Consider the following 26258-nt stretch of genomic DNA (forward strand, 5'->3'; position numbering starts at 1 on the left):
GGTGAGCGGCGATCTGGGGAAGGGGATTCTGCACTGTGTATACTGCTGCCTGGTTAGGGTTAGGTTTTTATAGTCCGGCCCTCCAACAGTCTGAGGGACAGTGAACTGGCCCCTATTTAAAAAGTTTGGGGACCCCTGCTCTATAACATTATCCAGATACTTTGGATACATTTTATTTTTAGATCGGCATCATTGATACACATTGCAAATAGTACCATTTTTTTAACCCACCCTCATTTTTAACTCTCATCAAATGGCCCAGGTACTGAAGCTTTTCTGCAATGTAAGCCTCCCCTACCACCCCATGAGATCTTCACCACCCCCGCATCTGGAGATGCCGTCTTCAGCATTCTGTCATGACCCTCGCATCACTGCTGAACGTGATTCTTATGGTTTCTTCTTGTTTGTGATATTAGACTTGAGGAAAGGGGGAAGGGAATACAATTTACAATTGATATATGGGGTACGACTAGACTTTAGAGTAAGAGGTGCTGCTGGCCCTGACATGATTTCCCTGGACTTAATTAGTAATCTGTGGGTCAGCAACAGTCCATGTTACCTGATACAAGTTCCTTTTGCTTTGGAGCTAACAGTGTAAGGTAGGGATGAATGAACTGGGCTTCCCTAGGAGGCCACTGTGGAAAAATACTCTGAGAAGTTTCTGAATTGCCCAACTTTGATCCAAGTTTTCTACCTCCCTTTTTAATCAAATAGGACTTTGAAGGAAAAATAGGAAAATATGAATTGTCTATTTATATACATCAGTGCAAGAGCATTGTTTTGAGAAGTTGTTATGGTGAGTTAAATTCATTTCACTATTTATGGAGTAGAAATAAACAACAAGGCAGGATCATCTTACTTTGTTATTTATATTGTTAGTATGCTCTTAAGCATGTAGTAAGTGCTTAATAAATACTTTATTCATTAATTCAAGTTCAAGTTTCCAAACTCTTTAACTCTCTTTGTGTCCCAGGGCCTTATCATCACAGTTTGAAGAAGACAATTTTCTCAAAGATGATCCCCAGTTATTTGTATCAAATATGTTGTTTGGAATCTCTAATTAAAAGCTATATAATCAGATAGAAGAAACTGGCCAAAACTGTGGGTGAAAACATCTAAAAGTTGGGGGGCAGCAGGGTGGCTCAGTGAATGGAGAGCCTGACCTAAAGACAGGAGATCCTAGGATCAAATATGGCCTCAGACACTTCCCAGTTGTGTGACCCTGGGCAAGTCACTTAATCCCCATTTCCTAGCCCTTACTACTATTCTGTGTTAGAACCAATCTACAGTATTGATTCTAAGATGCATTCTAAGATTTTTTAAAATATCAAAATATATTTTATTCTGGATCTCTTTCAGATCTGATTCAAATTACAGTTGTCAGAGCAATACAATGTAAATGGAAAAAAAAAAGAAAATATGTAAAAGTTTCCAGATATCATACATAGGATGAAATTTGAGTACAACTGAAAACCAGTAATCATTCGTCTTCCTATTTCACTATTTCATAGTGTCTTAGAATTTTAGATGTGAGATGATCTAATATCTAGGTGAGAAACAGCATTAGTTAATGGACATAGGTTCATTTGATATGTTTTGGAGCCAGTTGATGGTGCAGTAGATAGTGTTAGGCATGGAGTCCAGAAGACATAAATTCAAATCTGACCTCAAATAGCACTTAATAGGCTGGGTGACCCTAAGCAAGTCATCTTGCAACTTTGTTGTAAGGATCAAATGAGATAATATTCATAAGAAGTGTTTTGCATAGTTTATAATAGACACTTTGACCACTGGGAGCCCCTGCTTTCTCTTTGAGAAGTGGAAACTATCTCAAAGTGGAAATAACCACACAATTTATCTACCCTACAGGATTGTCTCAAGGACCCTAAAGCCCAATGTAAATGGGAACTATGGTGTTTTATTCTACATTCTCATTTTACAGTGAGGATTTGGAGCTCAGAGAGTAGAAGTGACTAATCCAAAGTCAAGCAACTCATCAATGAGAATATAGGAACTAGAACTACAAGGGTCTGAACTTTCAGGCTAGTGTTCTTTGTACTCTACCTCCTGGCAAATCTCCAAAATACACTGTATCATCCAATCTTACACAGACTATATTTTTATGTGGTATAGTGGAAAAATCATTGGACGGGTTTTGAAGCTAAGCTCTAGTGTTTATTACTTCCTATGACCTTGAGCAAATCACATCAGGTACCTCAAGACCTTGGTTTCCTCAAATGCAAAAACTGGAGGTAAAGATGGATTGTATGACCTCTATAGTCTGTGCCAACTCTAAATCTTTGAGCTAGCAAACCTATTCCAATCTTTGATTGAACTAACTTATGTTAGATTAATAATGTTATTTCTTTCAAAGGGTATTTACTGGAGCAAAGCATTCTTAAAGGCTCTAATATTTTAGTACAGAGAAAGGGTTGGAACTTCAGGCCCTGTGAAGCCTGTTGGGATGGAAAATAAGAGCTAATTGTTTCAGAGCTGTTAGTGCTCTTCATATCATATCCCTAAGGGACAAATAAACTGAACCTACTATCCTATGCCCCACCTCTCCTACAGCCTTTGATGTGGACTGTCAGCTGCCCTGGTCATAAGAAGTCTGCCCTATTTCTCTTTAACTATTGTGATTTCCAGAGGGTTTGCATTTCTCTTCAGCAATGAAAAATGAGCTTTCTGCTCCAGAAATACATTAAAATGAAAAAGGCCAAACATTGCATTCTCTTCTATTGGCAATCCCAAACCCTAAGTGCATAATCAAATATTCCTTAAGAGAATTAGCTACCATTCATGTAGTCCTTGGTTTTTATTCCTTCAAATTTATTGTCTTGGCAGTTTTAATTAATTTTGGAAAGATACTCAAGGTTAGATTTTTTCCCCCTACATTAAATTTCCTTTTGATAAATGAGGTTTTTTGCTATTAAAGAAAGTGTCTATGGGGCTTCTTTCTGGGTCAGACTTGCTCCATTTCTACAAAGAGGAGACTGAATAAGATGACTTAAAAATTCCCCTCCCACTCAGATATTGTCTTCTATATTCTTGTATTCTATGATAATAGTTCTCATTACTACAATGCTTCAAAGTTTCAAAAGCAAGACAGGGCGATAGAGTGGAAAAGAAGCAACAGGCTTACAACTAGTAGAGGCATGAGTCTGAATCCCAATTCTAAGACTCACTGGCTGTGTGATCCTGGAAATTACCTTTATCTTCTGTCTTAGAAACTGTGAATTGGTTCCACAGCAGAAAAATGTTAAGGGCTAGGCAATGGGTTTAAGTGAGTTGCCCAAGATAATGTGGCTAGGAAGAGTCTGAGGTCAGATTCAAACTCAGGACCTCCCATCTCTAAGCCTAACTTTCAATCCACTGAGCCACCTACTTGACCCTAACATTTTCTTTTCTGAGCCTCAGATTCCTCACCATGAAGTGAGAATAGTATTTGTATTACATTTTCCTCTGTAGTTTTGAAATATTTCTATGGCTATTACTGCTAATGCTGTTATATTCAAAGCTTCTTTCCAATCTAACAGTTTGGTTGTTGAATCTTCTTTTAACAATGATATTCTCCTTTGAGCAGAGCCTCTAGCTCTGGCCTTTTTTGTTCTAAAGTTGCCTTCAATTATGACATTATATTCTTCACCCTGGATTTCTAAGCTTCCTTCTAATTATAACATTCTATGCTCAAAGATTCTTCTTTGGATCAAAGGATCATTGGATACTAAAGGGAAAGGACCTTAGAAACCAATGGGTTCAACTTCCTCACTTTGTAGATGAAGAAATTTGGGGTTTAACAAGGTTACTTGGTCAAGGGCACTTCAATTCCAACCCCAGCATAATTTCCATTTTACTACAGTGCTTCTCATCAACAAGCATAGGGTGGATATTTCATTATTATATCTTTTAAATGCCTAGACATTGTACAACTGCCTTTAAAGATACAGTAGAAGTGACTTTATGTTTTTTTTTAGATAAAACCAAAAAGTGTCAGATATGCATTTGAAACATAACTAGAGAAGGAAGTGAAATGTTTTTGATTTAGAAGAGCAAGCCTCAGAAGAGAATAACTCTAAACAGTGTCTTCATCTGTCTTCATTTCTTACCTCTGCAAAAAAGTTTTTGAAAACGTAAGTGGGGAATTTTTGCTTCTTCAGCTTTCTGTCGTAGTCTTACCATGAAATGCATCAGCAAGGTATTTGACCAAATATTTATCTCACTCACAGATGCAGGAGGGGTCATTCTCTGGCCCAAGAAGCTAGTCCCAGGGAAATAGTAAAAACAGGTGCCTCCCTCAATCCATTTTCTTTCTTTACTCCCCACATGTGAGAGTCGGGGACAGTTGAATGAGAGGTCTGGTGATGGTGAATTATGGAGTGGAGAGTTTCTTAGCTGCCATTTGCTAAACACCAATCATAACTAGCAATAAAAGGTATAAAGTAGAGGAAAAATCACTTTTACTAGTAGGAATCAGAAAAGGCTTCATGGAAGAAGCTGACTTGGAACTTGCTTCTGAAAGTTGGTAGGGGATTTAATAGATACAGCTGGGGAGGAGGTAGAAAGGAAAGCAAAAAGAAAGATGTATGACAATATACATGAAGAAATGTTTGTGTAAGGGGTGGCTAATCCATTTTGGCTCATTTGGGGGAATACATTAGGAAAGCATAGTGGGGATAATACTGAAAAGATGGAGTATGAGTCACATTATGATACAACTAAAATGTCACCTTAAGGATGATACATTTTCTTCAATAATGAATGGAAACCTTTTGTATTGAAAGCTTATGATTAAGAGAGGGAAACGATAGGTATTTGGCATCAGAGCTATGCTTTAAGATGACTGGTCTAGTTCAGAATACTGACATAGTAAAGACAAAAGGCAAAGCTAGAGAGGTAGCAGTAGAACTGAAGAGGAAGGTATGGAATAAAGACATATATTGAAGGTAGAATCATCAGGACTTGGCATCTGGTTAGAGGTGTTAAGTGATAGGAAGGAATATGCAGGTCATTGTGCTAAAATAACATATTTCTACTGAAATTTTAGTTTTATAAAGCAAATTCTTTATAACTGCATAGAATATGTATTCCAGATAGTATAGAACCCTAGAACCACAGAATATCTCCCCCCCAAAAACATTCCCAAAACAACATACTGGGTAAATGAATCTCTAGATTCTTTTCATTTTTTTTAAAATTTTACTTTATATATATATATATATATATATATATATATATATATATAAAATTTTTAAAACCTTTACCCGCCATCTTAGAATCTATACTGTATATTGGTTCCAAGGCAGAAGAGAAAAAAGAATTAGGTAATGAGAGTTAAGTGACTTGCACAGGGTTACACAGCTTGGAAGTGTCTGAGGCCAGATTTAAATCCAGAAATTCCTGACTTGGGCCTGGCTTTCAATCCACTGGCCCACCTAGCTGGCCTATCTATATCCTTTTGAAGGCATTCAGTGAAGGAGAGGCGAACATCACTCAGGACAGCCCATTCCACTTTTAGATAATGTATTTTCTATTAAGCACTGTAAGGGGGGAAAGGGGTTAAATTTTAAAGGGTTGGACTTGATTATTTAAGAGTATGATCACCAAGAATTTAATTAATTTCAAATAGAATTTATTTACAAAATGTAGAAAGAGTAAAGCAAGAAATCAGAGAGAGGATAAGGTAAGGTATCTATCCTGAGCACTAAGTAATTTACTCCAGGCCCCTCCAGGCAGGGAGAATTAGTTTCAGCCAGCCTCGGCAAGGCCTAGGACCCAGGAAGTGTCTCTCAAGAGTAGGTCTCTCCAGAGGATAGTTTTTTCAGAAAAATTCAGCAATTAAAAGTCAGCTTTCATTCACTGCATGTCAGTCCAGTCAGCAGATCCTTCTGCCCTCCTTTTTACCAGCCTCAACTCAAAAGCATGAAGAATTCCTCCAGTCTCCATTTCCAAAAAATGAAGAACTCAATCTCACAGGAAGTTATAGCTCCTTTTCAAGACACTTCTTTTGCATCACTTCCTGTGTCTTCCCCTAATTTTATGGCTACCAATTACAGTTTACATTTTATTTTAGGACTGCCCAGAAGGCAGTCAGTCGATTCTGATTTATCATCCACTATCATACACGTGGGTTACAGACCTTCCCCACTCAATGTGTGAAATGGGGTGTTTGCACCTTTGATGATTAAATCTAAAAATGGGTAGATCTCCATACTTAACTTTTAAGTACCGTGTTCTAAAAATAGACAGGGGTTACAATTTAATCTTCACATTCAAGGGAGAGTTAAGTATTTTCATTGCTATAATCAGGGGAGTGTTAAATTTAATCTTCAAAGCACTAATATGTTAATCTTCACCCATTGCTCCTGGAGTCAAGAAGATTCTTCTTCCTGAGTTCAAATTCTGTCACAGACACTTAATAGGTATAGAACTTTGGGCAAGTCACTTAAAGTCAGTTTGTTAATTTGTTAGTAAGCTGGAGAAGGAAATGGCAAATTATTCCACTATCTTTGCAAGAAAATAAAAAATGGGATCACAAAGAAACTATTGAATAACATTAAAATGAGCAGAGAAGTATGGCAATGGATATAGCACTGGGTTTGGAATTAGGAAGATTCATCTTCATAGGAAGACTTCATCTGCAGACAACTTACTAGTTGTAAGACTCATTTAACCCTTTTTGCTGCTGTTCCTCGTATAAAAAAGAGCAGTAAATCTGACAACATAAGGAAAATGGATGAGTATTCACAGAGATATAAATTAATTCAATAAACAGAAGACTAAATAGAATACTTAAATAATCCTATATTCAAAAAAAGAAATTAAATCAACCAAGAATGAGCTTCAAAGGGAAAAATCTATAGGATCAGATGGATTCATAAGTGAGTTCTATAAAACATCTAAACAATTAATTCCAATACTATATAAACTATTTGGAAAAACAGGCAAAGAATTAATCCCTTCAAATTCCTTTTAGAACACAAATTTGATGTTGATATCTAAACCAGAAAAAGCAAAAATAGAAAAAGAAAATTTTATGCCAATTTTCCTAATGAATATTGATGCAAAAAAGTTTATATAAAACACTAACAAGGAGATTATAGAAATATATCACAAGGATCATGTACTATGACTAGGTGGAATTTTTAACAGGAATATAGTTCTGGCTCACTGTTAAGAAAATTATCAATATAAACTGATATCAGTAACATCACTAACAAAACCAACAGAAATCATACGATTATCTCAACAGCAGCAGCATTTTTTGAGAAAACACAATCCTCATTCTTATTAGAAACTCTAGAAAGCTCTGGAATGAATGGGACTTTTCTTAAAATGATAAGTAGAATCTATTTGAAACCACCACCCAGCATTATCTGTAATGGATATAAGCTAGAAGCTTTCCCAATAAGATTAGGGGGTGAAGCAAAGATGTTCATTATTGCCACTGTAATCCAATATTGTTCTAGAAATGCTATTTATAAAAACTAGATAAAAAATTGAAATTTAAGAAATTTGAATAAGTATGAGGAAACAATATTTTCATTGTTTGCTGATAATATGATGGTGTGTTTAGAGAATCTTAGAGAATCAACTGAAAAACTATTGGAAATAATGAACAATTTTAGCAAAGTTAGATGATACAAAATAAATCCACATAAATTGTAAGCATTAATATAGATTACCAACGAAGCCCAGCAGCAAGAAATAGAAGTAGAAATTTCATTTAAAATAACTATAATCAATATAAAATACTTTGGAGCCTACCTGCTATGACAAACCAAGGAATTATATGAATACAAATACAAAACACTTTTCACACAAATAAAGTCATGCCTAAACAATTGGAGAAATATTAATTACTAATTAGTAGATATAATCAATATAATAAAAGTGATAATTCTAACTAAATCAGTTTATTTATTCAGTTCCATACTAATCAAATTATCAAAGAATTTCTTTATAAAGACATAGAAATAATTTTAAAAATTCATCTAGAAAAATAAAAGGTCAAAAATACTAAGGGAATCAATGAAAAAAATATGAAGGCACAGAGAATGATACATTATGGCATAATCAAATGTAATAGGCTTTTCTACTAGTAGCAATGCAATGACAGAGGACAAACCTGAGTACTTATGAGAAAGAGCACTATCTACATCCACAGAAAGAACTGTAGGAACAGAAATGCAAAAGAAAAACATTCAATCAATCACATAGTTCGGTAGGGATATGATTAGGGTTTTGATGTTAAAGGATCACTCAACTGCAAATATGAATAACATGGAAATAGATTTTAAACAATGATCCATGTATAACCCAGTGGAATTACTTATCGGCTTCAGGAGGGGGGGAGGAAAGAATGGGGGAAGGGGAGAATCATGAATTATGTAACCATGGAAAATATGTTAAATTTTGAAAAATGGGAAGTAGCAGATCTCTAGCTTTATTGAAGAATAATGATCATTGAGACAACCTGATATTGACTAAGAGGTGGAGTGATATATTAATGGAGTGGACAGAGTACGTTGCAGAGTAATGCACAGTAGTGAATGACTATAATAACAGGAGATTGGTGGACCCAGGGACCTAGGATTTGGTGACAAGAGATTACTATTTGACAAGAATTGTTCAGAGGGCTAGGTGATTCACTGCATCTTGCACAGCAAACTGAGGTGGATTAGGGTGGATATATGTTTAAGGCATGAAGGAAAACCTAGGAAATCATAACCTGATGCAAAATGAAATGTGCAGAACCAAGAGTTCACTGTAACACCAATATTATAATGATGATAACTCTGAGTGACTTAACTATTCTTAGCAATATAATGATCCAAGGCAATTCTGTAGGATTTATCAAGAAAAATATTATCTGCCTTCAGAGAAAGAACTAATGGTTTCTGATTGTATATATAACTATCCTTTTTTAAAAAAGTTTATTCTTTTTTGTTGGTGTTTTCTTTTGCTATATGACTAATATGAAAATGTTTTGCATGATGTAAAATTTATATCAAATTGCTTGTCTTTTTAAAGAGGGGGAGGGAGAAGAGAGACTCTAGAAATCAAAATTTTAAAAATGAATGTTTAAATTTTTTGTTAACATGTAATTAAGAAAAAATACAACATTAAATACAAAAAAATTTTCAGGACAATGTTTAACCTTCAAACTTTTGGAGAATCAAGTCAACAAGTATTTACTAAGCATCTACTATGTCCCTTTTATGTACAACGAGGTAACTTATTAAGCATCTAGAGTGGTAACAACTGTTCTAAGTGCTAGGAATACAAAAGAAAGGGAAGAAAATACTTGTTCTCAAGGAGCTTTCAATTTAACAGTAGAAGTAACAGTAGCTATGTATGAGGAAGAGACATATCATAAACTGAAAATATTAGAAGGACAGTACTAACAATAAGGAGAATCAGAAAAAGTTTCATGTACAAGTTGGGAATTTAGTTGTAAAATGTAGGAAACCAAGGAAATGAAGAGATGTGTATGAAGAAGGAGATACTTTTATACATGAGGGACAGCTAGTGAAAATGTAAAAAGATGAGAGATGCAGTATCTTGGTTGAACAATACTATGGAGGCTATTGCCACTGGATTATAGACTATATGGAGAGGATTAAAATACAACAAGACTAGAAATATAGGAAGTGGGCAGATGGAAAGGATTGAAAAGCCAGATAGGGTTTCATATTCATCCTGGAGCTACTAAGGGGTCACTAAATTCCATGAGTAGGAGGATAACATGGTCAGACCTGTTTTTAGGGAGATCATGTTGATAGCTGAATGGACCTCCTCCAATCCTCAAAGAGACCTGAACCAGCCAGACCAACCAACCAGAAGATTACTTCAGTCATATAGATGTGATGTGATAAAAGCTTGCTCCAAGGTGCTGGTTATATCAGAGGAAAGAAAAGGGCTGTATATTAAAGAGATTGTGAAGGTAGAATAGACTCTTATATACAGATTAAATATGGGGAGTGAGAGTAATTGGAGTAGAGAGTGACACCAAGATTGCAAGTACAGGTAAATGGGAAGATAGCAGTTCCCTTAGGGATAACAGGGAAGTAAAGAAGAGAGGAGGTATGTTTTTATTGTTTTGTTTTGTTTTGTTTAAACAATTGGAATATAATGAGGTTATTGGGGGATGTTTCATTTAAGGGAATTTTTCATCTATAGGACACCCATTTCAAGATATCTCATTAACAAGTATCTTTCCTGTTTTCCACAGTACTTCAGATATCCCCCACATTGACTCAGCAACCACTTAGCTATTTCTTCAATATTCAAAGATGTATTCTTATGGAGCAAGTTCATTGCATTTGTCAAGGGCAACAAGGTGCTCGCTAAACATTTAATTTAACTTTAACATTAGTGACTTGTTATGGATTTCGGTTCTATTATTTTAATTGCAATTTCATTAATTTGGGCAAAATGAGTTAAAAAACTTTGAGTTTTCTATTATTAATGTTCATCCATCATCCCATCTAGTCTAATCAAAGGTCCTATTCCTTCTTTGATACTCCTCATCTACTTTACAAATTATGAAATTGAGGCACAAGGATGTGAAGAGAGGTTTCCATTATTATACAGATAATAAATGAGGCAAGGATCTGAACTCAAGTTTCCATAATATAATTTTGATGTTCTGGTCAATGCACCACAGTACTCTAGGATATAGTAATTGAGCATAAGACCAAGCAGCTGCTTCTAAGATATTTACAATTTACTCATAGAAACTAACATGAATAAAAACCCTTGACAATAATTATAAATAACAACTAACTCTTAAATCATATTTCTAAATTTATATGGAAACTGAGACTCATAAAGGTGAAATGACTGATCTCATTTCCAAATATAGTAAATATCTGAGTAACGACTTGAATCTTGTGACTCTAAGATCAATGATCTGTACACTATATTATATATGTATATAAAATCTATGTGTACATATATACATAAATATAATCTATATTTATATGTATATATATAAACTTTTACTGTATGTATACATAACAAAATTTTTTTCTGAGATATATGATACTGATGAGAAACTGATTTGTGACTCTACATGACCTTAGGTAAGTCATTTAATCTCTCTGGTCTTCAAATTTCTCTTCTGTGAAATGACGATATTGGTCTAGCTAATCCCAAAGGACTCATCCAATTCTAAGAGTCAATGAGCATATGACAAGAGTAAAGAGAGTGAACCTTAAGGAGCAGCAAGGGGTTGGTGGGGGAGAGGTTGAACTCTCATTTTTGGTCCCTAGCCAAAAACTCAACATCATCTCAAGAAACTACCCTCATGAGATCACTGGTTCAAATTCAGTGACCCAATCACATGTTTTCATTGTATGGGTCTTTGGAGACCCATTCATGTGGACTGAGGTGTCCATATCTCTAATGGTTCATCTCAGGTCCCCATAAGTTCATGCTTTAGTAGTTCATTTCCAGTATTCTGAAAATATGTCCAACATCTTGACTGGCCTCTTCAAAATGATGTCCAATGTATGAGATCACTGGGCCTGAGAATATAGGCCTCTAGAGAGTGTGACACTGGGAGAATTTGGAAGCATCAATTTATGAGAGAAATGCTTTTCCTTCCTCCAGACTACTAATAATATCCTTGTTTCTTCATAAATGTCAGTGGCTAGATCAGTCAGATATGAAGCAGCCATGTAAAATACCTTTTATGTGCCATTTTTTAAAGAAATGGAATAATTTAACATCACCCTAATCTTTTCCATTAGCAAGCTGAAACCGAGTCCTAGATAAGAAAAACTGCCCTTCATCTCTAAGAGTCACAGTTAACGCCTCTTTAGGGCAGTAAAGGAAGAGATGGATGATCATGGAGGAGAAAAACAATTACCATAGTGCTTTCAGGCATGACTAAAGCCTTGTGTACAAGACAGAGGCTTTTATTGAAAGATCATAACAGACAATGCATCATAAAATAAACAAGCATGGGGGAGGAAAATGGCATTTAGCAGAAAACACCCTTCTCTCAGTAATAGACTTCATTTATACAATAGCTAAATCCAGCTGCAGAGCTTCAGAGGGGAATGGAAAATCAAGAAATTATCTGGTACATTGGATTACCATACACATAACCAAACTGGGTCATTTAGACACTAGTGATCCACCCCCTACTGTTGTTTTGTGCAAAATGGGTACACCCAGGTAATTAACTCCATCAACCATTTCTCTCTGCATAAAAAAGGGAAAATGTGATACATGGGAAATATCACATTTCTGTATCTTCTGCCAGAATTTTTCTGATGCGATAGGTTTGGGAGTGAGGGTACCCAGAGGGTTTGAGGGAAAATATTCTATGGTTAATTAAGGATAGTATAATATGGTAAAAAGAATACTGAACTCCTCAGTTAGAGGACCTGAATTCAAATTCTATTTCTGCCATTTACTGCTTATGTGACCATAGGCAAATAACTTAAACCCCTCTGTCTTCATCTGGAAAAATGAGGAAGTTAGCTAAATGACCTCTAAAGTCCTTTGTAGATTTTGATATATGATCCTATGAAAAATCAGGGTATAACAAAAACAATAACAAAAATGGGAAAAGAATGTTGCTTTTGGTGTTAAAAGATATGGACTTCAATAGTGGTGTTTAAGATAACTTCCTGTTTGCTATAAGAAAATTAATTTAACCTCTTTCCCTAATCACTAAAATGAATACCATGATTATCCAAATTATCTCTCAGCTCTCTTTAGCTATGAAATGATCTCTAAGAGTCCTTCTAATTCTAATATTCTTACATTTTGTATTCTAAGGATCCCTAAAGTTCTACTATTGTTGACAACTATGGAGAAAATAGTTTTGATAGAATGATGATAGAAGCCATGTTGTAAAGGACAAAATGAAAGGAAAGGAAGTACAATTCATGAATGCAAATGCCTGTTTCTGATGGTTTTGCTATGAAAGGGAAGAAAACTTCATGGATGGTCATGTGCAGGATGGTCAAATGCAGTAGGAAGGCATGCTGTAGGCAACAGGAAAGAAGCCTAGAGAAAGACTGAAGATTAGAAATAAGAGAAATGTTTGTAAGGGGACAATCTGTCAATGGAAATGGGATTAGATGAGATCAAAGGTACAATTTACAAGAAGAGGGAATGACCTAGGTAAAAAGAAGGATTATCTTTTCATCAAAAACTAGAATAAGGAAGGAGAGAATGGGGGATAATATATATATATATTTATTATAAAGGGTTTTGAAAGAGAAAGAAGAGGAAGCTCATGAGAAATGACACTTTTTTTTCAGTAAATTACAAGATGAAATCCTCTGTTGAGAAGACTTGGTGGGAAAGCTTCTGTGGAAGCCTTGAAAAAAAGAAAGTTTAGAAAAACCACAGAAGGTGGTAAAAAGTCAATTGGGGCAAAGTAAAAGAATTTTCTTGCAGAAATGAATGAGTGGTTTTAATAAGATAACACAAAACACTGTTTTGTATCACATAAGCAAGTACAAAGGGGTGGGTAGAGAAAGTGGGGTATAGGTTAAGGTTTGGCAAAATAATGAAGTAATCATATGTAGGAATCATTCTGTAGCCATAGCCTATCACATCCCCAATTCTATGAGAAGGGTATATTTTATTTCCTAGGAATCAAGCCTGAAATTGAAACTCTGCATACAGGGCTATGACATGCTTTTTTATTTATCTTTCTTTATCTGCCCTGACTTTTGACTTCATGAATTAGAAATTTGGAGATAGAAAAAATTAGAATTTTTTTAAAAGTCTGAGTTGTTTGAATAGTGAACATAGTGCTGGATGTAAAATTAGGGAGACTTGAGTTTAAATTCTTCCTCTGGTATTTGTTACCCATGTTATAGATGAATCATTTAACCTCTTTGAACTTCTATAAAGTGGTGATAAAATAGCAATATCTGTACCACTCACCTCACAGGGCTGTTGTAAGGCTCAAGTGAAAGTTTGTGGAAGCACACAGTAAATGTTAAACTACTATATAAACATCACATAATAATAATTATTATTATTAATGAATTTGCTGTATAACCACAATGGTTTCTTTAATTAACTCTCCTTTTTCTCTGCACTTTTGACCACACTACACTCACTACTAAATAAAAAGATTGTTTGATTATTGTATGGTTAATTTGGTTGACTAAGCCCAGCACACTGGATAATCCAAGGCCCCCTTTTTTTTTCCATTTGGCACTTAAAATTTCCTGAACAGGACAGAGATAAAACAGCTTGGACAATATATTTCTGATGAATTCCAGAAATGGGGAAGAAGATCTAGACCAAAAAGGGACTAGTCAGCCTAGTTCCCTTATTTTTCAAAAAGGCCTAAAAATAGGGGATTATTTGGCAAAGGTTGCAGGAGCAGAAAAGGGAAAAGATACAATTCTAACTCAAATCTTGTGATTTAGCACTGGGCTGAGACCTATATTTGGAATCTGGGGACATGGGTTCAAATCTTGACTCCGTGACTTGGCACCTACATGACTGGTTATCTGCATTACCATGTTACCTGCATGGGTGTCATTTAATGATTCTGGACCTTAATTTCCTTGTCTATAAAATTAGAGAGTTGGACTAGATGAAATCTAAGATCTCTTCTGGATTGCAATCCATGGCTACTATTATAATATATATATATATATATATATTTTTTTTTACTATACTATTTACCATCTTATTAACATATAAGAAATTAGATTGTTAGGTGCTAGGAAAATAATCTTGTACAAATTTGTTCTATTGGATTAAAAGTGGAATTTGAAAAGAGTCATGTATAAGACACAATGGGTGATATAATTCAAGTTTTTAATTAATTAGGGGTCCAAATTTTGTCTCCACATCTTGATATAAATAGACATCATAGATTTAAAGATGGAAGGTATGTTACTCATATAGTGAACTCCTTTCTAGTAGAAGTCAGGAAACTGAGACCTATAAAAGTTTAGTTATTGACCAAGGTCACAAAGAGAATAAACAAAGCTGAGATTCAAGCCCAAGTGCTTGACTTGAAATTCCTCTCTATTTCTACTGTGCCTTCTTACTTGGCGGGTCTTTAATTATGTAGATGAAAAATTAACACAGAAGCTCAGATAGATAATTAGAGATTTGCAAATGGCCCCTCAATATAATCTCAACTCATCTTAGTTCATAAAGTCTTAACCAAACTTTGCCTCTAAATGGTATGATAAATCAGACTACCTCAATCAATCTGAATACCTTAAATGAAAGCCCCCCATCTCCTTAACTATGTACTAAAATTTCAATATGAATACTAACTTTATTTTTTCTTGTTTGCTAAATAAAAACTAGTTGCTTCTGAATACCTATGTGCAGTGAGGTAAGACATTTGACCTCTATTGCACTCAGTTTTATCCACTGTAAAATATAGGATTTAGATTTAATGATCTTTGACCATCTCCCCTCACCACCACCCATCCTGCAACCAGTCCAGTGTAAATCATATGATCCTAAACTTTGAGCAAATGAAGTTTTAGCTGTTTGGCATGATTCTTTTCTTCTCCTTCCCCCATACCAATATTAAGTGGATAGTTAATTTTCAGCACTCTGGAATATTTAGCATAGGAGGTGCCAAAGGCATAGAATGGGACTTATTGATGCTCCCCACATATAAAACATGCCAAGTCAAATAATGATTCATAGCCACAGGGGATAGGCTACTATGCAAACTGAGTATTTTCCATGTAAGCTAACATAGAGTTGATTTTTTTTAATAAATTTGTATTTATGTACTTTTTACATCACCATAGTTTTCCCCACTATTCCTTGGCTCTACCTCCCACAGACACATTCCATTTAACAAATAATATTTTTAAAGAGAAGAAAAAATAAATAGATAAAAAGGGGAAAAATCAGTACACCTGAACAATATATTGAAAAAGTTGGAAAATAAGAGCAACATGCAATATTTACACACATCTCATGTCTGCAAAGGGGTGAAGGGAGAATGTTTCCTCAACTCTCTTCTTTCAGCCTATGCTTATTTTTGTAATTGAAGGGCATGTGGATGCACCCAATTATTCCTTCATTCCTTGTTATTGTCATTGTGTTTATCTCTTGGTTCAACCTGTTTCACTCTATATCAATTCATATGGAACTTTCTTAGCTTCTCTGTTTTCATCACCTATATCATTTCTTTGAGAACAGTAATATTCCATTATATCCTTGTACCACAATTTGTTTAATCATTTATTGAGCAGGTATTTTGTTTCCAATTATTTTCCAACACAAAAAGTATTTGTTTTATACATACATATATATGCATATACATACATAAATGGATTGTCATCTTACCTTGTAGTAAATTAAACTTAGTAATGGAATTTCTGAGTTGAAGCATATGAATATCTTAGTCATTTCATCTGAGTAATTACAAATTGTTTTCCAAAAATAATTATACTGATTCACAGCTCCATAAACATTACACTAATGTGTTCCCCATAGCTCCCTCCACAATCACCTATTCCAGTTTTTTGTCATCTTTGTCAATTTGCAGGGTGTGAGGGAAAATCTAGGAATTGTTTTTTACTAATTTTTCTCTATTAGTAATTGGAGCTTTCTTTCATGTGGTTATTAAAAATTTGAAAATATTTTGACAACTATTCATATTCTTTGACCACTTATCTGTTGGGGAAACAATCAAATAATTTCATGCTAAATGTTTGATTCTGAGGCTATGAATTGTAGCATGGCAATGGGTTATCTAAAGAACTAAAATTCTACAAAAGAAGGAGTGAAAAGGAAAGAAAACTTTTAAGAATTAAATTGTGAAGACAAAAAGAGAAACACTTATGATGAGGGGAAAAGAACGATTTTTCTAAAGAGGATAATATGAATACCCAGGAAAATCTACCAATTTTCGTTAAAAAATGTTTATTGCTATTTATATCTTTTGTTACCTGCAAATTTGAGAAGCATACGACTGATTCATTTAAACAAGACATTGATTAAAAAATATGCATTTTTTAAACAACACAGGGCCTAAGATATGCCTGACAGAATTTCTTCCAAGTTGAAATCAACCTAGCCTCTCTTTAGGTTCTACAATTCAGTCAATCCTGAGTACACAGAATAATAGTCTGCTCAGGTCTACATATTATCATCTTCACTAGCTGAAGAAATCACAAGCCTCTTGAATTTTTATGCATTACCTTTCTACTTCATTTCCATTCACAAGAGATTTTACCAAATAATTTGTTAAAAATCCAGGTAGTTCATTGGTCTATGTTCTTCCAACTCTTCTTTCTTCCCTTTTTTGAAAATAAGAATAATTTTTATCCTTCAGGCTTGAGGCATCTCTCCTATTTGCCATGATTTGGGGAAGATCATTATCAGTGGATCAGTGATCATCTCTGCCTGCTCATTTAGTTCTCTTGAACTTACCTAGTAACTTGAATTTCTCAAGGTTAGAAAGGGGTTTCTTATTGGCTAGTAATTCATTTTGAATATAGAGTCCACATTGACTGTTCTGTCCTTTCTATTTAAAGTATTATTCTCTGAGTCAGAGAAAACAGGATAACAATAAAAGTTGAGTAGTTCTGCCTTCTTACCATCAGCTCTTCATTATCTGATCCACTCCACACATTAGTGCTTTCCCATTTCTTAGTCTTTTCCTAAATGTAGCTTTAAAAAATACTCCTTTGAATTATCCTTAATACTCTTCACTAGCCTCAGTTCATCGGTCACCTCAACAATTATGATGTTATTTTTATAGGGAAAGACTTTGCTTTTCTATTCATCATCTGGCTTTCTATGTTCTGTACTGTAAATTTTGATTATTAAAAAAATTAAAAAGCCTCTCTGGATGGCATGTTTTCCTTCCCCTTGTTGAAAATATTCTAGAGAAGTATGGATCAACCTGTGATAGACATGTTGTAAAGTGCATATTTAATCAGATATGGGTTAGTTGTGTGGTGTCTGAACTTCCATCCAGTTCTAAGATTCTGTTACTCAGAATGCATTGCCTAAATTCTCTCACCTCAGAGGCAGTTTGGCCAGGTGGACAGAATGCTGAGCTTGATGTTAGCAGTAGCTCATTTCAAACCCCCTCTACTGATATTTATGAGTTGTTTGACCCTGGTCAGTTCCCTTAACCTTCATGTGATTCAAGCAACACCCTAGGATATACCTATTAAATTACAGACAGTTTGGGAAATAGGATAGCAGAGGAAGTTTCCACAGTGGTATTTTCTCAACATGAAGAAAACACTTTGCTTCCATTCACAAATTCCAAGGCCATGTTTATATGAACAATTTAAATGCACATGACTGAATTTTTTTCATTGGAAAAACTCATTAAGAAGTGTTTCTGTGTGACTCATCTTTGAAAACTGAAATGCTGATCAGTGAAATAAAGTTATAGGTCTAAACAAGTTAAAACTCTAGAAATGCAAATGATATCTTGCATGGAAGTCCTGGGGATATAGAAACCAGTGAAGTACACATCCTGCTTTAAAATTCAAACAGTAGAGGATGAGGAAGAAAAGAAATGGAGTGGGAAGGACTATACCCAAATTAATATAATAGAGATTGAGATGAATGTGAAGGAACCAGGCCAAGTATTAAGAGAAATTTGAGGAGAAAAAAATTGCTTTGACTTGGAAGAATAGGTCAGGGAAAGGTCAGGAAAGTCATTGAAGAGAGGAAGATAGGTTAAGTATGGAATTGCTCTACCACATTCAGGCTACAAGAAGCATGAGGTTTCCTTGAAGTCTGATGTAGATCATTTCAGGACCAACAGATAATAAGATCCTGTTCTATTTAATAAGTAAGAATGCTGGGGACCTGGAGTGCCTCTAAGAAATTGTACAAAAATGTTGACAAAGAATCTATAAGAATTTAATAGTCTATAATGGAATATCAAAAATATCCAGGTCTATCCCAAATTTCCAGAGGTCATAGGTCAACAATTCCCCATTTATATGGCCATTTTCTCCAAAAAAGTAGCTCCTTGGATCTATTGTTACAAATTGATCTTACAAATAATGATAATTACCTTGCTCTTGTACACCATCTTGTGAGATAATGGCACCTTTTAACCAAATACAATATGGTCATTTATTAATTCAAAAAGCTCTTATTGAAAGGCTGTTTATAAAAAGAAGTATTCTTGTATCTGAAGATACAAGATGATATTCCCTCTTCATGGAAATCATAATTTATTATTAAAATTAATAATAATAATGCTTAACTTTTATATCACCCTTTAAAGTTTGCAAAGTACAAGTATTAACACATTTCTCACAATAATTCTGTGGTATAAGAATTAAATTTAATATTCCCATTTTATAATAATAAAACTAAGGAAGATATTAAATGATATCCACAGGAATCATACAACAAATAGGTGTCTAAGAGATTTGAACTCAAATATCTGATGACATCAAATCTAGCAATTTAGCTACTGGACTACCTAGTTACTGTCTAGGAAGGGGTAAAATATCAATGTAATCAGTAATACCACTACAGTCTTTAAAAAAACCAACAAACTTTACCTTCCATCTTGGAATCAACACTGGTTCCTGGGCAGAAGAGTGGTAAAGGCTAGGTAATTGGGATTAAATGACTTGTTTAGGGTCACATAGCTAGGAAATAGCTGAGGACAGATTTGTACCAAGGATCTCCTAGGCCTGACTTTCAATCTACTGAGGTACCTCTACTAATATAGTCTTTCATTATATATGTACAATAGAGGCATTAAAAGTACTGCATGATGTCTGTTATGAGAATTTTTCTTCCATTCATCAGAAAAAATGAGGGATAGGTCCACAGCGCAAATGAAATTTGAATTTGGCTCTATACAATGGGTAGAGATTAAACAGGAGAAGAAGGCAAAGAAAGACTTTTCAGGCATAAGAAATAATATACCTAAATAGTATTCAGTCTCACTTATACAATTTTTCTTGAAGCTATCTTAAAGTTATCTCGTGACCTCCAGGGTGAGAGCATTCTGACAAGAGCTGCTAATGTAATGTGCATTAGCACTAAATATTAGGGGCTCTAGTTGGAGTCTCAACAATAACAATTCTTTTTCTGCAACTTAAGACAAGTAAAATTTGTATATTGATTTGACTGAGGGTCTTGTAGAGAAGCAATTGTAGAGGCAGTTTCTTTTGCATAAATCCATGCCATGAATATGTTCTCTCTTCAATGCAGAGGAACCAAAAGAAAGCATCCATCATAAGCTTGGTACGATTTCTGAATTCACAAATACCATCAGTATGCTCTACATTGCAGTCAACCAGTTTTTACACAGAATGTGCCTATGCACGACAAATGGATCTAGAATAGGGTCAGAATTCAATTTACTCAAATTGGGTGAAATCACTATGATTTTAGGTAATATTAATAGAAAAAAGTATGCTAGTAAAGGGGGGATGATAGGCCCATTGTCCTTGGCCCTGATCAGATGACATATGGAGCATTATGTTCATTTCTGGGCTCCATGTTTTAAGGTGAAGATTAACAAATTAGTACAGATCCAAAGAAAAAAATCAGGATAGTAAGGGATATCAAAACCATGTTATAGGAGTAGCTAGGTGGATCAGTAGATAGGGAGCCAGACCTACAGATGAGATGTCCTAGATTCAAATTTGGCCTCAGAGACATCAATGCTTAGTATCAATTCCACGATAAAAGATCAAGGTTTGCTTTTTTAGACTACATTAAATAAGGATTGGTTGATGGAAAAGTAAATATTCAGCTTACAGGAGGAGAAAATTTAAGAGGGACATGAGTTTTCAGCAAATATTTGAAGGACTGTCACTCAGAAGAGGGATACATTTTATATGACCTGAGAGGATAAAATCCATAACTAAAGGGAGAAGTTAAACAAAGTCAAAATTTTGCTTAAGTCAGGAAAGAATTTGTGAAGAATCTGAAAAACTAGAAAATGGAAAAGATTGCCATCTTATAAGACGATTCTTCAAAAGGAAATAGAAATAGAAAAAATTCAATAGAGGATGGATGACCATCTGCCAGATGTTGCAGAAAGCATCTATGCATGGCATCTGTGGTTGGAATAGATGATCTCTGAGGTCATTTGCATCTTGGGATATATTATTCTCAAAAATAATAAAACCAAACCCAGGAACAACAAAAACAGAGTCAGTACAGAATTTACAATGTTTACAATAATTATGACTGAAAGCAGCTCTGAAAGGCAGCTGAACTCAGATGAATTTCAATGTCTAATCTTTGTCCTAGAGAACATAAGATGAAACATATTTCCCTCCTCTCACAGAAAGGTGGAAGATTACACGGGCAGAATAGTGCATATGTGCTCAAATAGAGTAGTTTTCAAAATGGGCTTTGCTAATCTTTTTTCTCATAGTTCCATGGGAGGTTCCAAGGGGGGGTAGAATCTGTTTCAAGAAACAACCCAAGAAACAAATATTATAAAACAAAAAAGGTATCCAAATGATTTTAATACCACAAATGAAAAATATATGATGTGCTCATCTTTCTCCACCTGCAAAATATTGTTATAGAGGTGAAGTTAGAGCAAAACTAACACCAAAGGACAACTTAAATGCAAAAAGAAGTGCCTCCTGGGTGAAGGATAATGTATCAAATGCTAATCTTGTCAATTTTGTGTTGTTAAAAACCACACCGATTAATACAGAAATGTATAAAACATACTTAATAGTGGGGTGGGGTGGGAATAGGATGGGATATGTTTTGATCTTATTGTATAAAGTCACTAAACATAAGTACAGGATCAAAGACCAAAGCTGAGAGCCTGAAGAGGTCATGTAGTCCAATTCCTTCATGGTTGTAATTTCAATTTTTCATGCAAGAAAATGGGGCAAGAATTAGAACAGGTGCTGACTTTGGATAAAACATTGAAGATTCAGAGGTGATGCTCAAAGATCACTGGAAATCCTTATAGGAATGAGACTAGGGTTAAAATCCACAGAATTCTGGAGCAGATAGCTAGGAAATATGAATTCCTACCTCTTGTCTTGGCTTGATTTTTCATCTTCCTAGCACATCCATCATAGCTTAACTCCCCACTGAGAATGCTCAATCAATATGGCTTTTGCCTTCTTTTCACCTGCTCTTTTTCTTCAGTAGTCAATGTCTTACTTTGCTAAAAGCAATTTGTTTTCACATGAATTGCCACAGGACATAACAATGCCTGAATAACTGGCCCAATTAATGAATCTTCTGCACTTTGTTTTAATCAAATGTCACAACCAGGTGGCAAAATATGATGAGGTATCACTTGTTTCCAGTCAAGCTTGTCTTCAATAATGAAACTACAATTTCCTCCTCATTAATGCATTACGTTTCCTCCCTGAAGTGAAATAAACATGGCAGCTCTTAGAGGACAAGTAGAAATATGGTAGTTGTCATGGGACAGCTCCAAACATGTCAAGGAAATCTTTACAGGGGCTGGATTCTACTCTTGGGCACAGGTCATGCTGGCAGAGTACAAGAGTGGGAGTTAATCATCCTCACTTAGAATCCATGTTTTTTACTTGCTGTATGAGGTTGGGCAAACTGCTTAACCTCTCCTAGGTTTAGTTTCCTCATTAGCGAGATCAAGGTGTTAGACTATCAGAGATGCCAAACTCTCTGAGGGAACCAGATTAAAATGTCATTGGTAGATGTTTAACAAAATAGCTTAAAATTTTAATACTAGATGGGTACTAGGTATTTGTAGTTTTCTAAGTCAAATGAAATAATTTCTATTTGAATTTGACACCTCAGGACCAGATGATTTCTATGTTCCTTTCTGTTTTTTTTTTTTTAATGTCATGAATGACGAATTACATAGTGAATTCAATTTGAATAGCTAGACAACATAAGTCCCCCACAAAGACTTTATCATTTTCTGAGAGAAGATACAAAGTCAAAGATAGCACTGTGGGCAACAAACAAAAATGTAGAAAACAGGCTCTCTTACCCTCAGAAATTTAAAAATCTGGTTGAGAAGATAGGAAAAACATAGGAAAGTTAGTTCATAAGTGAAGGTATTATGTAGGTTCAGAATTTCATGGATTCAAAACTGGAAGGTATAAAGTAAGGATCAAACCACAGGAGTAAGATTTAGATGTAGTTTGTCTAGTCCTTCAGCCTCTATATTAAAGATCAATAAACTGAGGTAGGAGTTTAAGTGACTTTTCTAAGGTCAAAGAATCAGTTGGAAATAGAACCTACACCCCCTGATTAGACCCTAGGCCCTCTGATTGACTTCAAATCCAGAGTCCCTTCCCAATACATCACATTATATAGGTGCAACATATACAGGCTAGGAGTCGAAATACATACCATGGGTTTGTCCTTTTCTCCCTAGACTGACATTCTTCATTTAACAATCTCTCTCCATGTGAATTCCTATGGGTTCAACCATCATCTCTTTGTAGCCAGCTCCTAGGTCTTTATCCCCAACTCCCATCTTTTTTTCTGAACTTCTAGTCCTACATCACCAAAAACCTGTAGAGTATTTCCACTCATATGAATTGTATGCACCTTAAAACTAAACCTGCCCCCAACAGACCTCATTCTCTTTTTTATTTTTTACAAAATCCTCTCTTCTGACTTCTTTTTCTATTGAGGGTACCAGCATTCTTCTAGTCACTGAAGTTCACAACCTCAGGATCTTCTTTGACTCCTCTCTTCTTTATCCTTTTCATCCAGTCAGTTGAGAACTCATGGCCATTATGTCAACATATGAATGTATTTATGAGTAAAAGAAGGAAAAAAATTAAATGAATACTATATGTCAAGCACTATGCTAAGTTAAAGAGATACAAATACAAAAATAAAGGCAGCCTCTGCCCTCAAGGAGCTTATATTAAATGGGGGAAATAATTCATATAGAAGAGATGGTATCTAGTTTGTTGTGAAGTTGTGAAGTTTTTTTTTTCCAATTGTTTATGACCCCATTGGAATTTTTCCTGGCAGACACTAGAGTGGTTGACTATTTTACAGATGGGGAACAAAGACAAACAAAGTTAAGTGACTTGAACAGGGCCACACAATTAGAAAGTGTCTGGAGCTAGATTTGCACTCAAGATGAGTCTTCCTGATTCCAGGTCCAGCACTCTATCCACTGTACCATCTGGATGCCTGTAGTATCTAATTACAAGATGGTAAGTGCAGTAATAAGATCATAGACTGACACACTCCTTTGGGTATAAGGGAAGAGCTGGTTTATCATGGTTCGTGGTTCCAGAATTAGAAATGGGTTGTCAAAGGTATTTTACCTTCAATACAATTTTTAAGTAAATTTTAAGTTTGGGAAATGAAGACACTAGAGAGCATGTTGTGTAAGAATAGGCAGGAGAAGAAGAGAAAGCCTTCCACTTGCCTCATTTCCACTTTCATTTCCATAGACACAAATTGTAAAAATTAAAATTAGATATCAATAATGAAAATATTACATTTTAGGAGATTTATTAGTGATCATTAGAAATCAAGGAATAAAAGGATACAAAAATGAAGACCACATGCCCATGGCTGATTAGCCCATTTAAAATCCCTGTGCTGCCCTTCAATTGGGGAATGGCTGAACAAATTGTGGTATATGTTGGTGATAGAATACTATTTTGCTCACAGGAATAATAAACTGGAAGAATTCCATTTGAACTGGAACAACCTCCAGGAATTGATGCAGAGTGAAAGGAGCAGAACCAGGAGAACATTATACACAGAGACTAATACACTGTGATACAATCAAATGTAATGAACTTCTCTATTAGTGGCAATGCAGTGATCCTGAACAACTCAGAGGGATTTATGAGAAAGAACACTATCCACATTCAGAGGAAAAACTGTGGGAGAAGAAACATGGAAGAAAAACACCTGCTTGATTTCATGATTCAAGGGGGATATGACTGGGGATATAGACTCTAAATGATCATCCTAATGCAAACACCAACAACATGGAAATAGGTTCTGATCAAGGACACATGTTAAATCCAGTGGAATTGTGGGTCAGCTACGGGAAGAGGTGGGGGTAGGGGAGGGAGGGAAAGTATATGATTCTTGTAACCAAGTAATAATGTTCTAAATTGACTAAATAAAATTTTCAAAATTAAATTAAAATAAGCTCCAATGTGCAAATTGCAAAAAAAAAAAATTACAGAAATTAAATCACTTTTAACTTTAAAAAAATGAAATAAATGAAAAGAAATAAAATCCCCATGCTTAGCTTACCACCACCACCATGCTGGCTGCAAGCCCAAGAAAGAGACCCAAGAGGACTGACCATTCGCTAATATCCTCTGTTTACAGGAAGTATCTAATGACAGGAAGTCAGTGGGCTCCTGAGAAATGTAGTCCTTTTTTTAGGGTACTAGATATTCAATTATACAAAATGCAATTTAAACCATCATTATTTTTTTTTACCTAGACAATGAAAATAGCCTTTGAACTAGTTCCCTTCCTTAAGTCTTTCCTTTCTCCAGTTCACACTCCATATAGCTATCCAATTTGTATTAATGCAACAGAAGTCCAACTATGCTATCTGATACTCTGCTGCCTTTGAATGCCCTACCTGACCTAGCCTCAGCCTGACCTTCCAGACTTGGTACACATTACCCTGTTTCACACATTCTATGCTCCTGACAAACTGGATCATTTACCTTTGCTTTAAAAGATATTCATTCCACCTCCTGTTTCTATGCACATGACAGGAAAGCCCTTTCTGCCTGCTCATTTCTGCCTCTAAGGATTCCTAGCTTTCCCCAAAATATAGTTCACTGTGTGTTTTGAAGTGGACTTAAACCCTAGGAGACTCCATCTCCCAGGACTCTCTACTGTAACTTCCTCTGATACCTCCCACTTCCTTTGTGGGAGGTGTCAAAGGGAGAATAAAAGAGGAGAGAAGACGGGTTTTGGTGCCTTTTTTCCCCTAACCTAGATGGAGAGCTTTGATCCCTGCCTAGCTGCCCAAGATCTAACTTTTCCTGGACTTCCTAAACTTTCTCTTCCTAACCCTAAATAAACCTACCTAACTTTCCCTGGAGTCTAGCCTGATTTACTCTGTTCCTTGGTCTACCAACAAAGAATCCCTGATCAATTTCCCTACCACACAGGGGGCACCTAGCTACCTTCCTTCCTTTCCTTTCCCTATATTTCCCTCCTTTTTCCTTACATCATCATATGCCATCACCTCCTATTGGAAATCTATGAGGAGGCTCCTCCCTCCAAGTTGTCAAATATCAAAAATGCTCATGTATAAGCATTTGGTTCAAACACAATTCTTTAGACTCTAGTGCTCCTTCCAAAAT

The 26258-nt window shown here is 35.3% G+C and overlaps 1 long non-coding RNA gene across 1 annotated transcript in view; it reads left to right on the forward strand.

Moving 5' to 3' along the window:
• The first annotated feature begins 2874 nt into the window (after positions 1-2874).
• The window catches only part of LOC130456425 (uncharacterized), a 36053-nt gene continuing 12669 nt past the window's right edge, over positions 2875-26258 (forward strand). Inside the window, exon 1 of the long non-coding RNA XR_008915259.1 lies at positions 2875-4130. This is a non-coding gene — a long non-coding RNA (uncharacterized LOC130456425). The remainder of the gene's footprint in view (positions 4131-26258) is intronic.

The sequence above is a fragment of the Monodelphis domestica genome, chromosome 1, assembly GCF_027887165.1.
Source record: "Monodelphis domestica isolate mMonDom1 chromosome 1, mMonDom1.pri, whole genome shotgun sequence".
NCBI classification, from domain to species: Eukaryota; Metazoa; Chordata; class Mammalia; order Didelphimorphia; family Didelphidae; genus Monodelphis; species Monodelphis domestica.